Below are 14424 nucleotides of genomic sequence, written 5' to 3'. Positions count from 1 at the left end.
GGCAAACGTTGTGTAGAAAGATGCCAGAAGAGTATAGAAAGAGGCAAGAAAGGTGCAGAAAGAAGCAAGAGAGGTACAGAAAGAATTAAGAGCACTGGAGAAAGAGGGGTGCACAATGAAGTAAGAATGGCGAAGAAAGAATTAACCGAATGCAGAATGAAGGAACGGAGGTGTAAAAAGATGCAAAAGAGGCATAGATAGAGGCAAGAGAAGTGCAGGAAGAAGCAACAGAGGTGCAGAAAGAGGCAAGGAAAGTGCAGAAAGAGGAAAGAGTGGTTCAGAAACAGGTAAGAGAGGTGCAGAAAGGGGTAAGAGAAGTGCTGAAAGAAGCAGCAGAGTTGCAAAAAGAAGCAAGAGAAGTGATGAAAGAGCCAAGAGAGTTGCAGAAAGAAACAAGAAGAGTGCAGAAAAAAGCAAGAGAAGTACAGAAAGAAGCAACAAAGTGGCAGAAAGAGGCACGAGAACTACAGAAAGCAGCAAGAGGGGTACAGAAAGAGGCAAGAGAGGTGCAGAAAAGGGCAAGAGAGATGCAGAAAGAGGTAAGTGAGGTGACGTAACAGGCAAGAGGGGTGCAGAAAGAAGCAATAGAGGTGAAGAAGGAGGCAAGAGAACTGCAGAAAGAAGCAAGAAAGTTGCAGAAAGAGGAAAGAGGGATGCAGAAAGAGGCAAGAAGGGTGCAAAAAGAAGCAAGAGAGGTGTTGAAAAAAGCAAGACAAGTGCAGAAAGAACCAACAAAGGTGCAGAAAGCAGCAAGAGGGGTTCTGAAAGAGGCAAGAGAAGTTCGGAAAGAAGCAACAGAGTTGCAGAAAGAGGCAAGAGAACTACAGAAAGAGGCAAGAGGGGTGCAGATAGAGGCAAGAGAAGTGCAGAAAGAAGCAACAGAGATGAATAAAGAGGCAAGCGATTTGCAGGAAGAGGCAAGAGTGGTGTAGAAACAGGCAAGAGGGGTGCAGAAAGACGCAAGAGAAGTGCTGAAAGAAGCAAGAGAGGAGCAGAAAGAGGCATGAGAGGTGGATAAAGAGGAAAAGAGGTGTAGAAAGAGGCAAGAGGGAATCAGAAAGAAGCAATTGAGGTGCAGATAGAAGCAAGAGAAGTGCAGAAAGAAGCAACAGAGGTGTAGAAAGAGGAAAGAGGGGTGTAGAAAGAGGCAAGAGAAGTACAGAAAGAGGCAAGAGAAGGGACGAAACAGGCAAAAGAGGTGCAGAAACATGCAACAGAGGTACAGAAAAGGGAATAGGGATGCAGAAAGAAGCAAGAGAGGTGCAGAAAGAAGCAATAGATATCCAGAAAAAATCAACAGAGGTGCAGAATTAGGCTAAAAGGGGTGAAGAAAAAAGCAAAAGAGGTGCTTAAAGAAGCAAGTGAATTGCAGAGAGAAGCAAGCAAGGTGCAGAAAGAGGTAAGACAAGTGTAGAAAGAGCAAGAGAGGTGCAGAAAGAGGCATGAGAGGTGCAGAAAGAGGGAAGAGGGTACAGAAAGAGGCAAGAGAAGTACGGAAAGGAGCAACAGAGGTGCAGAAAGAGGCACGAGAGGTACAGAAAGAAGGAAGAGTGCTAGAGGAAGAAGTAAGAGGCGTGCAGAAAGGAGCAAGAACAGTGCAGAAAAATGCAAGAGAAGTGCAGAAAGAAGCAACAGAGGTGTGGAATGAAAGAAGAAAGGAAACTGCAGAAAGGAGCTACAAAGTGGCAGAAACAGCAAACACAGTAAAGAAAGATGGAACAGTGATGTAGACATTGGCAAGAGAAGTGCAGAAAGAGGGAAGAGGGGCACAGAAAGAGGCAAGCGCGGTGCAGAAATTTGCACGAGTGATGCAGAAAGACCCAACAGAATTGCAGAAAGAGGCAAGAGAGGTGCAGAAAGAGGCAAGAGAGGTACAGAAAGAGGCAAGTGAGGTGCAGAAAGATGGAAGAGGGATGCAGAAAGAGGTAAGAGTGGTGCTGAAACATGCAAAAGAAGTGCTGAAAGAAGCAACAGGGGTATAGAAAGAGGCAAGAAAACTTCAGAAATAGGCAAGAGAGTTGCAGGAAGAGGCAAGAGAACTGCAGAAAGAGGCAAGAGGGGTACAGAAAGAGGCAAGAGAAGGGCATAAAGAAGCAACAGAGGTGCATAAAGAGGTAAGAGAAGTGCAGAAAGAGGCAAGAGAGGTGCAGAAACAGGTGAGAGAGGTGGAAAAAGAGGCAAGAGAAGTGCTGAAAGAAGCAACGGAGTTGCAGAAAGAAGAGAAGTGATGAAAGAGACAAGAGAGTTGCAGAAAGAAACAAGAAGGGTGTAGAAAAAAGGAAGAGAAGTGCAGAAAGAGGAAAGTGGGGTACAGAGAGAGGCAATAGAGGTACAAAAAGTGGCAAGAGTTGTGCAGAAAGAAGCAAGTAAGGTGCAGAAACAGGCAAGAGGGGTGCATAAAGAGGCAAGAGAAGTGCAGAAAGAAGCAACAGAGGTATAGAAGGAGGCAAGAGAACTGCAGAAAGAGGCAAGAGAGGTGCACAAAGAATGGTGCAGAAAGAGGCAAGAGAAGTGCCGAAAGAAGCTACAGAATTGCAGAAAGGGGCAAGAGAACTGCAGAAAGAGGCAAGAGAGGTGCAGAAAGAGGCAATATTTGTGTAGAAAGATGCAAGAAGAGTATAGAAAGAGGCAAGAAAGGTGCAGAAAGAAGCAAGAGAGGTACAGAAAGAATTAAGAGCACTGGAGAAAGATAGGTGCACAATGAAGTAAGAATGGCGAAGAAAGAAGTAACCGAATGCAGAATGAAGGAACAGAGGTGTAGAAAGATGCAAAAGAGGCATAGAAAGAGGCAAGAGAAGTGCAGGAAGAAGCAACAGAGGTGCAGAAAGAGGCAAGGAAAGTGCAGAAAGAGGCAAGAGTGGTTCAGAAACAGGCACAAGAGGTGCAGAAAGGTGTAAGAGAAGTGCTGAAAGAAGCAGCAGAGTTGCAAAAAGAAGCAAGAGAAGTGATGAAAGAGCCAAGAGAGTTGCAGAAAAAAACAAGGAGAGTGCAGAAAAAAGCAAGAGAAGTACATAAAGAAGCAACAAAGTTGCAGAAAGAGGCACGAGAACTACAGAAAGCAGCAAGAGGGGTACAGAAAGAGGCAAGAGAGGTGCAGAAAAGGACAAGAGAGATGCAGAAAGAGGTAAGTGAGGTGCCGTAACAGGCAAGAGGGGTGCAGAAAGAAGCAATAAAGGTGAAGAAGGAGGCAAGAGAACTGCAGAAAGAAGCAAGAAAGTTGCAGGAAGAGGAAAGAGGGATGCAGAGAGAGGCAGGAAGGGTGCAGAAAGAAGCAAGAGAGGTGTGGAAAAAAGCAAGACAAGTGCAGAAAGAACCAACAAAGGTGCAGAAAGCAGCAATAGGGGTGCTGAAAGAGGCAAGAGAAGTTCGGAAAGAAGCAACAGAGTTGCAGAAAGAGGCAAGAGAACTACAGAAAGAGGCAAGAGGGGTGCAGATAGAGGCAAGAGAAGTGCAGAAAGAAGCAACAGGGATGAATAAAGAGGCAAGCGATTTGCAGGAAGAGGCAAGAGTGGTGTAGAAACAGGCAAGAGAGGTGCAGAAAGACGCAAGAGAAGTGCTGAAAGAAGCAAGAGAGGAGCAGAAAGAGGCATGAGAGGTGGATAAAGAGGAAAAGAGGTGTAGAAAGAGGCAAGAGGGAATCAGAAAGAAGCAATTGAGGTGCAGATAGAAGCAAGAGAAGTGCAGAAAGAAGCAACAGAGGTGTATAAAGAGGAAAGAGGGGTGCAGAAAGAGGCAAGAGAAGTACAGAAAGAGGCAAGAGAAGGGACGAAACAGGCAAAAGAGGTGCAGAAACATGCAACAGAGGTACAGAAAAGGGAAGAGGGATGCAGAAAGAAGCAAGAGAGGTGCAGAAAGAAGCAATAGATATGCAGAAAAAATCAACAGAGGTGCAGAAAGAGGCTAAAAGGGGTGAAGAAAAAAGCAAAAGAGGTGCTTAAAGAAGCAAGTGAATTGCAGAGAGAAGCATGCAAGGTGCAGAAAGAGGTAAGACAAGTGTAGAAAGAGCAAGAGAGGTGCAGAAAGAGGCATGAGAGGTGCAGAAAGAGGGTACAGAAAGAGGCAAGAGAAGTACGGAAAGGAGCAGCAGAGGCGCAGAAAGAGGCAAGAGAGGTGCAGAAGAAAGAAGCAAGAGAGGTACAGTAAGAACCAAGAGAGGTGCAGAAAGCAGAAGATATGTGCAGAAAGAGGCAAGAGAAGTGCATAAAAAGGCAAGAAAGGTGCCGGAAGAATCAAGAGTGGTTTGCGCACCATTAGTACTAATTTAACACCCACTTTGATCAATAAGTACCAGTTGGCCATTCCAGCTTTGCAAATGGCCTTCCATCATGCTGTAACACATGTTGCATTTTTGGTCATGTTTGAGCTATTTGAGCCAGAAACAATGTTTTTTATTTGTTCAAATCTGCAGATTATGCTGCAGATGATGGAATATGTGGCAAATGCGTAAAACATATAATTATGCGAAAATCGGTGCAGCAGAACAGTCTCATAATTCCAGTGGCCTTGTTCATACCTCTGACAAGGTCCAGCAGTGCTCCTCAATGGTTCCTTCTTTTTTTGTCTCATTGAGTTTGTAGTTTAGCTTCTGTGGAAACGAGGAAGACTAAACCTGAGGTTATCACTCCATAACACAGACTACCATACCACATAATTACTCTCCATGACATATAACCCCAATCTACATAATTCCTATACACTAAATGCCACATACTTTCTATCCACATAATTACACTGCACAACATACTACATAATTCCACTACACACAATGTACATCCACTCCACTCCACTCCAAAAAACATTAGTAAAAAACTTTTACATATATAACGCCAATAGCTGTAACAGTCGCATATGCGAGACTTATTACATTGCAAATGCTTCTTTAACTGGTAGTCGTGTTTGCAGAGTGATGGAGAAAGGGGGCTGGGTCTCCAACCAGCACTCATGAATTCCGCTGCATAGGACTGACAGGAGGTACCAGGATGGCTTCTTGACCCCCAAAGTCCCTCAGGAGTAAAGTAGACTTCATCTCCCAACCAGTAAAGTGCCAGGAGGACGCATTTGCAGAGGGGTGGAAAATGAGGCATGGCTTTTGAAAACGTGTTAGCAATCCCATTGTGTGGGGCTTACTGGAGGCACTGCTGCTTGGAGAATGAAGTACACTTCATTCTTGAGGTCTTCAGGGCACAAGGGGACCTCATTGCCCCACCACCAGTGCAGCAAGAGGTGCATTTGCAGAGTATTGTAAAAAGGGGTGTGGCCTCAAGCCATCTCTCAGCAATCCCACTGTGTGGGACTTACTGGAGGTTCCTGGTGGGCTAATTGGCTCCTAAGGACCCTCACCAGTGAAGGGGACTTCATTACCTGGGCCCAGAGCGCACCAGGAGGAGTGTTTATAGAGTGGTGCAGGGTAGGGGTAGGGCCTCTGGTGAGTTGCCTGTTTCTTTTTAATTTTAGGAAGAAGGGCAGTGTGGACCAAATCCCCTGCTGCCTGAGCTATTTTTTTTAATTGAAAAGGGAGGGGCGGAGCGAGACCCCCCTTCTGGGGCCGATTATGGCCCAGGGAACCCCATCCCCAATGGCTAGGCCTATGTTATTTTTGGTTTTTTAAAGGGGAGGGGGCCCATCTCCCGGAAAATGCTCATTTCTATTTTTTTAACATATATTTAAATGAGAGGGGCTGTGCGGCCCTCTCCTGAGGCCATTTTAATCCCTGGGGATCCCATCCCCTAGGGTTTGGCCATTTTAGTATTTACTTATCTTTAAAGGAGGGGGCCACGTGGCCCCCCTCCCTAGGCTAATTTCAGCCCCAGAGACCCCATCCCCAGGGGGCACGGCCACCCCTTTTTTTTAATAAAGGGAGGGGGGCCGAGTGGCCCACTCCCGGGACATTTTTGGCCCCAGGGACACCATCCCCCGGGGCATTGCCATGACATTGGGGACCGAGGGGGCAGCCCCCAAACCCCTTCTGTCCCTGCGGGCTCCCTGCCTCCTGCGGGTGCCGGCATCGCTTTTGGGCAAAGGAAGCTGCTGACATGCAGCTCCCTTTGCCCATTGAAGCAAGAGCAGTTTACTTGACAATGCCCAGTATTCTCTCTACTCTTCTTCTGGGGGAACCATCGGCTAGCCATCACATCCCAGCTTGGAAGAGAAGGAAAAGATTCATCACCATTTCCTGAGAGAGGATGGGGAAGAAGTCTTCCCTTTCTAAATCTCGAACACTCTATTGCCAAAGAGAACAATTGTTATACTTGGTTATGGCTATATAAAATTAAATCACCAATTAAGTCAGAGGCAAGATGGCAGATGCGCTAGTGACAGAGTGAGACGGGATGTGGTTGCTCTCCACTGCTAAACCCCCTCTATAGCCTCCTGGAGGGTACTGGAAGTTGTCGGAAATAAAGGGGAATGCTCTGGCTAAATTTTCATCATAGGAGATATTTGCGGTCTACATGCTTTGTGCCTTGCTGTGGGCGCTGGTTGAGGTTCGGAGTGTTCGACACCCAGCGGCGAGAGGTGGAGATTGCGGCCGTTGCCGCGGAGCAGGCAGACGTCTATCGGAAAACCTGGACTGGAGTGCTCAGCCAGTAATGGTGCCTAAGAACGGTAGCGCTAAGGGCCCTAAGACTTGGGCGGCGGTTGCTGCCATCACGACCCCCTCCGCACAGGTTTCAGTCTCAGCGGGTAATGCACGCACCGGTACTGCGGGCGTATTTCAGGAAAAGGCTTCTTCTCCTTTGGGGACTATCCGGCCAGCTAATGATGCTGATGTGAATTTAAAAGTTCCAGGTATCTTTAAGAAAAGGCAGCAAACAAACGGTTAGATCCTGGATGCTGCTTCACCACGAAGGACAGTAACCTCTTCATTAGCTGACAAGGCTGCAGATGTGCCTCCACCGTCAATAGATATATCCAGGCCCAGCATGTGTCAGAACTCTCCTCTTTTGTCAATACAACAAGGGTCAGCGAGGGCAATGGCGAATACAGAGACTTTTGATTTTTGTAGGACTCTGGATATGGGTGCAGATAACGAATAAGAAAAGGTGGCCCCTTTCCAGTAGACATCAGGGGTCGTAGATAATCCTCTGGGGGCCTGCCCTTAACGATGGCCTGGGAGCTTGGAGAAACACAACAAGGGACTGGAGCCACTAGTGGAATACCCACTCGAGAAGGGACAAAAGATGTTGACTCTGGGGACTCAGGCGGAAAATTTTATTCAATGTCAGAACCTTCAAATTCATCAGAGAATGAAAGTGTTGGAAGAGACTGGGCAGATAATAGGAGCATGACTAGCTCGGTCCCATTGGAGGACGATGAAATTAGCTTGACAGCTTCTGTGGATAAAGGAACAGCTCGGAAGGTAGTGTCTAAATCAGTACCTAAGGAAGGATCCGGCATTGTAGTGTGGGATTATTCACTCTCACCACAATTCGGGGAGAGGAATGATGGTAGCATTAGAGCACATGGAGAGATAAATAGCTCTGGTGATCTGACAGATAATGAGGTTACTTCATCTACTATCTATCAAACCATAATGACACACCGCGTAGAGACTAAAGTAGAGGGATCACGTACACAAGGCGCAGTCCACAAACTTCAAAATACGGTGCGCCGCGTCGTCAAGACCTATACAGAGATGTCTGCCAGGATCGGGGAAGCAGAGGCGAAAATTTCTATAATCGAAGATGAGATTGTGCAGCAGAATGCGGACGTGACCTAAATTTCCTAAAGAGGGCACGGCCTGACAAGAAAAAAAGCGGGGAGATTTTGAGTTTTTTGTGCGTCCAGACCTATGTCAACGGTCTGTAGAGCTCCGTTGGCCATTTCGACAGCTAATTCCGGAGTTTCAATCTAAAGGGGCTCAAGCGTTTTTAATGTTTCTTGCATAGTTGGAAGTAATTCATAAAGAAAAGACTCACTTCTTTACCTCTATTGGCCCGGCTAAAGAATTGTTAAGCTCGATGTAGGCAGTATTGATCTGAGTGGTAGGATTACTGTCATGCATATTGTTTTCTTTGGTTCTCTCTCCGTATTTTCTTTTTTTTCTTTGAAGAAGTAGTAGATGGAGTTTTAGGCCCACAGATAAAGGTAGGGGGGTGAGAGCGAGCTTGCATCTACAGGACAATGAGTCTTAAAGCCTTGTTAAAGGGGGGTGCGGGGGTTGGGGGGTCCTGGGTGGGTAGAGAGAGGAGGATCTTTACAATAGGAACAGGTGGGAGGGGGAGGGGCTTCAGGGGGTGGGTAGCACTTAGGTGGGGTAAAAAGGGAAAAAAATTCACATTGGCAAGTGAAAGTTTAAATGTTATGCAAGGAAATAAGACAACATTTTATTATCGATGGGCAGTTAGCTTAGTTTTTTTTAAGTTGGCACTCTTTGTACTTGGAGGAATGATATACTACCATAACAATGCTACTTGATGGAATAGAAATGTGTCTTTAAATGTGTCAGGTCTTAATACTTCGCAAAAGCGGCAGAAAGTGGCTGCGGAAATACGACAGATTCAGCCCGATCTACTTTGTATACAAGAGACACACATACGAAATATAATGAAAGAATTAGGATTTTCACTGATAGTTACCTCAGGTCCACTAGGTATGACCCGCGGTGTAGCTATTGGGGCTAGAGGTAATTTCATTATTTCTAGTCGCACTTTGGCGGATAAACTTGGCCGGTGGGCTATAGCTGAATGCGGGTTTGAAGGCAATAGGATCACGCTTTGTACTGTTTATGGATATAATTTTGATGATCCTGGCATTTTTATTGAATTAAACACTGAATAAGCTACATGGCCGTACCCTTTGGTAATCTGTGGAGACACTAATATCAATTTGACTAATCAGGCTCTACAAGAGGGCCCCGAGAAATATGATGGACGTAAACCAAAAGTTTTTAAAGCACTTTACGACTTAGTTTGTGATTATGGGTTAGTGGATATGTGGGGTAAATTAAGGGAACATGATATGGGTTTTACTTTTTACTCACACCCACATAAAAAACTTAGTAAGGTTGGATTTTTTTCACTTTTATTTTTGTGGGTGGTGAAAAGATAAACTCTCTCTTAGGATGGTAAAGATGAGAGCACAATGTGCTTTTTAAAATACCCCTCACACACTAAAAAAATCCAATTGTGTCATGCTTCATCATTGGGGTCTTCCCGTCCCTCTACGGGGCGGGGCGTGCTACGACCTGACGAACTACGCGGGAGCACTAGTATGGTGACAAGGCTATGTGACAGTGCAAAGTGAGTGGTGTCAGTGAAGTGTAGGGACCTAGTAATGTGTGGGAATTAAAAAAGCTAAAAATCCTCTGGCTAGTGGAAAAAAACAATTTATTCACTTCCCTAGCTGGGGACGTTAAGAAGGGGGTTTTGAGGTAGAGCAATTAGCTACAACCTGGTCTACATGTTTCGTAAGCAGTCCCCTACTGCCTACTCATCAGGACCTTCTAATGGCCCCTACTAGAATGAAGCTCAGTTGCTAAGTATGATAAGCCTGTTGTCCTAAAAACTAGCAGTAAAAATCCACTGTTAGTTTTAGCTTCAGGGCATGAGCTGGCCCCAGGGAAGCAAAAAAATCCCCAAAAGGGTGACATGATTTTGGTCTCTGTAAAGAAAATGGGAAAAAAAGGGAGAGAAAAGCACAAATTTTTACAATAGTAACTGTGATTTGTCTTTAGGCACACCTTATTATTAGCGCCACAAGTCCCACTCGTCATTTTCATTTGCCCGTTTAATAAAGAATATACTTAAGACTTTATGGACAGAGTGATGGTTCAATCTGCCATCCCCTGAATGTTCGTTTTTTGCCCGAACATTGTGTTGCCCCATGTAATTAGGGCTGGTTTCATCTCAACACACGCACACTCATAACTCGATGCACACAACGGCACCCCACAGGGATAAAAACGAGGGACCCGACTCTTTCAATGCCAGTAATGGTGTTAGAATCAATTATTAAAATCCCCAATAGGCACACCCAAGTAATTGGATAGTTAGCGATACATACTGCTGTGGCGCATGTGGTATGCCCCATGAGCTGACAATCGGTAGGTATTCACCGCAGCGCTCTGAAAAAGAGAAACCACGCCCTTAGCATCGCAAAAACACACACAGCAAACATTTCAGCCCTTATCTCGTAGGCCAAGTGTTTAGAGACCTTTGGCAAAGTCTATTACTCACATTGTCCGCATAATCATATTGCCTTACTTCTACCCGTATTGCCGCTCTGAAGATTGATCACGTCTGGAGTAGAGTGATCATATAAGCTCCACTGAGCGCCGGTGTCGCGTTAGGAGTCTGCTTGCGAGACTAGCGCGCTGACCTAAAATGGCCGCCAGGGATGGAACGGCGGCGGTGAATACCTACCGATTGTCAGCTCATGGGGCATACCACATGCGCCACAGCAGTATGTATCGCTAACTATCCAATTACTTGGGTGTGCCTATTGGGGATTTTAATAATTGATTCTAACACCATTACTGGCATTGAAAGAGTCGGGTCCCTCGTTTTTATCCCTGTGGGGTGCCGTTGTGTGCATCGAGTTATGAGTGTGCGTGTGTTGAGATGAAACCAGCCCTAATTACATGGGGCAACACAATGTTCGGGCAAAAAACGAACATTCAGGGGATGGCAGATTGAACCATCACTCTGTCCATAAAGTCTTAAGTATATTCTTTATTAAACGGGCAAATGAAAATGACGAGTGGGACTTGTGGCGCTAATAATAAGGTGTGCCTAAAGACAAATCACAGTTACTATTGTAAAAATTTGTGCTTTTCTCTCCCTTTTTTCCCCATTTTCTTTACAGAGACCATAATCATGTCACCCTTTTTGGGATTTTTTTGCTTCCCTGGGGCCAGCTCATGCCCTGAAGCTAAAACTAACAGTGGATTTTTACTGCTAGTTTTTAGGACAACAGGCTTATCATACTTAGCAACTGAGCTTCATTCTAGTAGGGGCCATTAGAAGGTCCTGATGAGTAGGCAGTAGGGGACTGCTTACGAAACATGTAGACCAGGTTGTAGCTAATTGCTCTACCTCAAAACCCCCTTCTTAACGTCCCCAGCTAGGGAAGTGAATAAATTGTTTTTTTCCACTAGCCAGAGGATTTTTAGCTTTTTTAATTCCCACACATTACTAGGTCCCTAAACTTCACTGACACCACTCACTTTGCACTGTCACATAGCCTTGTCACCATACTAGTGCTCCCGCGTAGTTCGTCAGGTCGTAGCACGCCCCGCCCCGTAGAGGGACGGGAAGACCCCAATGATGAAGCATGACACAATTGGATTTTTTTAGTGTGTGAGGGGTATTTTAAAAAGCACATTGTGCTCTCATCTTTACCATCCTAAGAGAGAGTTTATCTTTTCACCACCCACAAAAATAAATATAAAAAATTTAAATCACGACACATTGATAGAATCTCTTTGTTTATGCATATCGAATTGGAGGGTGATTCTGTCAATACCTCTTCACTTCCTCTATTGTTTTGGATTTTTTTCACACCTAGTTTGCTTCTAAATGATGCTTCTATTCAGGTGTATCCAAGGATCTCATCGGATCATGCTCCTATTGTTTTAGAACTATCCTTACCTAGGGGCAGGCCTCCATATAAGTCTTTCACTTTTGATAGGAAATTTTGTGTAAATGAAGAATTTAAGGAGCACATGGGTTATTGGATCAAGGACTTCTTTTAAATAATAATCTATCAGCACCTATTATCACGATATGGGATACTTTTCAGGCTTGTTTTCTAGGGGAAGTTCTTAGCTTTAGTTTGCACTAACAGAAGAAGCGGAAATTGGAAATGTCTCGACATTATGAGGCTTTGAAAGAGGCAGAAGGTGCCTTAACTCCAGGGATTTCTCTAGGTAAGAAAGAGGTATCTGGATTAGTAAATAATGTGGCTAAAAATCGTGCAAAGGTCCTGGGGTTCTGGAGCGAGGAGAATGCTCGGAAATTTTTAACATCAAAACAGCAAATTCATGAATTTGGGGAGACCATTGGAAGAAGGCTGGCTTTACGGCTTTGTATGAAGGAATCTGCTCGAATGATACACGCAATGAAGGATCAGATTGATGTATTGCACTCAGATCCTCAACAAATACTCTCTATTTTTCATCAGTTTTATTCTACGTTAAATAGTCACCAGGGAGGGTTGATTGCGGAGGAAAGTGCATTTCTGTGGCAGGGATCGGTGCAATTAGATTCTTTAATGGCAGAGCAATTAGATACTCCGATCTCTATGATGGAATTATAAAGGCAGTAAAAAGTCTGGCTGTGGGGAAAGCGGCAGGACGAGATAGGATCCCTGTAGAGGTGTACAGGACGTTTTTCCACCTAATTAAAAATGAGATGCTGAAAGTGTTTCGATTGGCACAATCGGGGCAACCTCCTAAATCTTGGTCAGAAGCCACGATTGCGGTTTTCTGCAAAAAGGGTAAACCTCCGGAGTTGGTGGGATCATACCGCCCAATCTCCTTATTGAACTGTGATAATAAAATTTACCTCAAAATTTTTGCTAATTGGTTATCCACAGTTATCACTCCTCTGGTCTCTCTAAACCAACATGGTTTCATCCCTCAACGTGGTACCTTTGAGCATGCTAATAAACACTATTTGATATCGCTGGTACAGAAAAGAGGGATTTAGCGTTGATAGTATTGGATGCTGAGAAAGCATTCGATCACGTTGAATGGGGTTATATGTGGCAACTGTTGGGTCGAAGTTGTTTTGGAGATAAATTTGTTACAGCGGTACAAGCCTTGTACAAAACACCCTCTTCTAAAATGTCTGCAATGGGTTTGTTATCTGAAGCGGTATCCATAACATGGGGCACTCGTTAAGGCTGCCCCTGTTCTCCCCTATTATTTGCCCTTTATATAAATCCTTTTATAGAACAACTCTCCTATAATGTTCGCATTCCCCCATTGTAGGAGAGTAGGGTCTGCTATCCCAAATTTTTGCTTTTTGCTTCACTGGTTTTCGACTACTGAGGCTGTGGGCCTGCTAATCAGACCCCCAACCTGCTGTTCTCTCTCTAAATTATTAATACATGTGCTATAGTTACATACCACAATTGGAAATGGACTCCTTGTTAGCCCCTGTACCATGCACTATAGGTGCTCAGGGCATAGGTGTCACCAAGGCCTACCAGGGGCTGCAGCATATCTTTTGCCACCCCTGGCTGGTTCTTAAATTGACACAACTGGCTGATCACTCAGCTGGGGCAAGATGGTGTAATCACCTCTTGCTTAGATATAGTATACCTATATCTAAACCTATATCTGGACACATATAAACCTGTGAGTCACTCCTATGGAAGGCCTTATCAATTCTGGAGGCAGAGTGCGTGGTTTAATGTGAGATGGAGCTCTAGCATGAGCTGAGCCTGTCTGCAGCTGTCGGGAACAAATCCCTAAGCTGTTCCAGGATAATGCCATACCATATACTATTAAATGCATTATAATCCTCGCATTATATAGCAACTTTGGTTTGGCTTTATCAAAACATGTCGTGTAAGGTGTCATACGATTTGGAATATTATCCCCTCGCCAGTTCTGGCGACGGGGATAGCATTCCACCCCTCTAGAGGGAGAAGACATGTTGCTTTACTGAAATGCGGTTGATTTTTAAAAGGGCCTCAGAGCCACAAAATGGATGCTTCTGCCACCGACACGAGTCTGACCCCCTGCAGCTGACCGAAACTCAGCCAAGGGGGCCTGGACAAAGGGTTTCCTGTCACAGGGAGGTGTCACACCACCCCCGACAGGAGATAGTGGATTGTAGCAGGGAGGTTTGAAAGAAACCAGACACTGCATGGGGAGCACAAGGCTGCCCCTTGCATAATCCGGCCAAACCGGTTCTCGGGCACACCAGCCCCTGTTCCAGCGCGGCCTGGATCAAAGGAAAGGGGTGTACCCACTCCCTTCCTGGGTCCCACCCATAGGAGGGGACCTAGCAGGTAATCCAGCCCCTTAGATTGGTATAAGAATGGGAGCAGTGCCAATGAACTTCAGATTATCCTGATGAAACATAAGAAATGAAACTCTGGACCCTTCGACATCCTACTCAACGTAGAAGACTGAAGAATCTCCCTTGTGGTCAAGGAGTGACCACCCTGTGCACACAGGCACCATCCAGCACCTCAACATCTGCTTTGTTGCAGTTCCTGCCGGAACTCGAGCAACAGAGATTGACAAGATTAAGCTTGCCTGCCTTCTTACAGCCGGATCCACAGTCCCTGCAGAGCTGAGACCCGTGGAGGCGACCGAAAGCGTGGAGCACGCCATCTTGAAAAGACCACAAGACGCTGACCGTGCAGACCACGAGTGACCCTCGAAGCTGTACACCAGGGTTTAAGAAGCCCCAACCCTGAGCCACTCTTGCATTGAAGTTCAGCCCTCCACACTCGACGAGTGCTGCGTGG

Source organism: Lissotriton helveticus, chromosome 11, assembly GCF_964261635.1.
Source record: "Lissotriton helveticus chromosome 11, aLisHel1.1, whole genome shotgun sequence".
Taxonomy (NCBI): Eukaryota; Metazoa; Chordata; class Amphibia; order Caudata; family Salamandridae; genus Lissotriton; species Lissotriton helveticus.
This window is presented reverse-complemented; position numbering follows the sequence as displayed.